The sequence below is a fragment of the Morus notabilis genome, unplaced genomic scaffold (assembly GCF_000414095.1).
Source record: "Morus notabilis unplaced genomic scaffold, ASM41409v2 Scaffold177, whole genome shotgun sequence".
In the NCBI taxonomy this organism is placed as follows: domain Eukaryota; kingdom Viridiplantae; phylum Streptophyta; class Magnoliopsida; order Rosales; family Moraceae; genus Morus; species Morus notabilis.
In genome coordinates, this window is record NW_010357654.1 from 281242 (window position 1) to 282280 (window position 1039).

At 39.3% G+C, this 1039-nt stretch overlaps 1 non-coding gene across 1 annotated transcript; it reads right to left on the reverse strand.

Annotated features, from left to right (window-relative positions):
• Nucleotides 1–279: 279 nt before the first annotated feature.
• On the reverse strand, nt 280–383 carry LOC112093687. The gene has a single exon (XR_002903160.1). It is a non-coding gene; the product is annotated as a small nucleolar RNA R71 (small nucleolar RNA).
• Nucleotides 384–1039: the final 656 nt, after the last annotated feature.

Here is a 1039-nt window from a genome sequence, read left to right on the forward strand (position 1 = left end):
TTGAAGTCGGTGATGTTACAGATGATTCAAGCAATCCAATTTAATGGATTGCCGAATGAAGATCCTAATGCTCACATCGTAAATTTTCTAGAGATTTACGATACTGTTAAATACAATGGAGTTAATGATGAAGCTCTTCGCCTTCATTTGTTTCCTTTCTCTTTGAGAGATAAAGCAAAAAGTTGGTTGAACTCACTGCCGCCAAATTCGATCACTAGTTGGGAAGACTTAGTTCAGAAGTTCCTTTCTAAGTTTTTTCCACCGGCTAAAACAGCGAAGATGCGCATCGAGATCAACAATTTTGCTCAATATAAAGGTGAAACTCTATATGAAGCATGGGAGAGATACAAGGAGCTGCTGAGAAGATGTCCTCATTATGGTCTACCTAAATGGATGCAAGTCCATAATTTTTATAATGAACTGAGTGGCACTACAAGAACTCTAATTGATGCATCTGCAGGAAGAGCATTAATGAAGAAAACTGAAGATGAGGCATATGAGTTGCTAGAAGATATGGCAACCAATAATTACCAGTGGCCTAGTGAAAGAAGCATACCAAAGAAGATAGCCAGAGTACATGAGATAGATGCCATCACTAAACTCACGGCCCAAATTGCTTCACTTTCCAAACAATTGCAAAATAATCATCTGACAGCCAATGCCATCCAAGCATCATCTCTAGTTTGTGAATTTTGTAATGGGCCTCATCAAGGTTCTGAATGTCAAGCTGACAACCCTTTTGCATAGGTAAAAATGGAGCAGGCTCAATATGTGGAAAATTTTAATAGGCAACAGAACAATCCTTACTCCAACAAGTTTAATCAAGGATAACGTAATCACCCAAACTTGTCTTGGAGAAACACTCAAAATGTATTGCAGCCCGAACAGAGCAACCCACCATAAGAGGAGAGGGTAAATCTGGAAGATGCAATGGCACAATTGGCTACCTCTCACACGCAATTTATGAATGAAACCAGGACAAATTTCCAGAATCAATTGGCTCAGATCAGAAGCTTAGAGGTGCAAATTGGTCAATTGG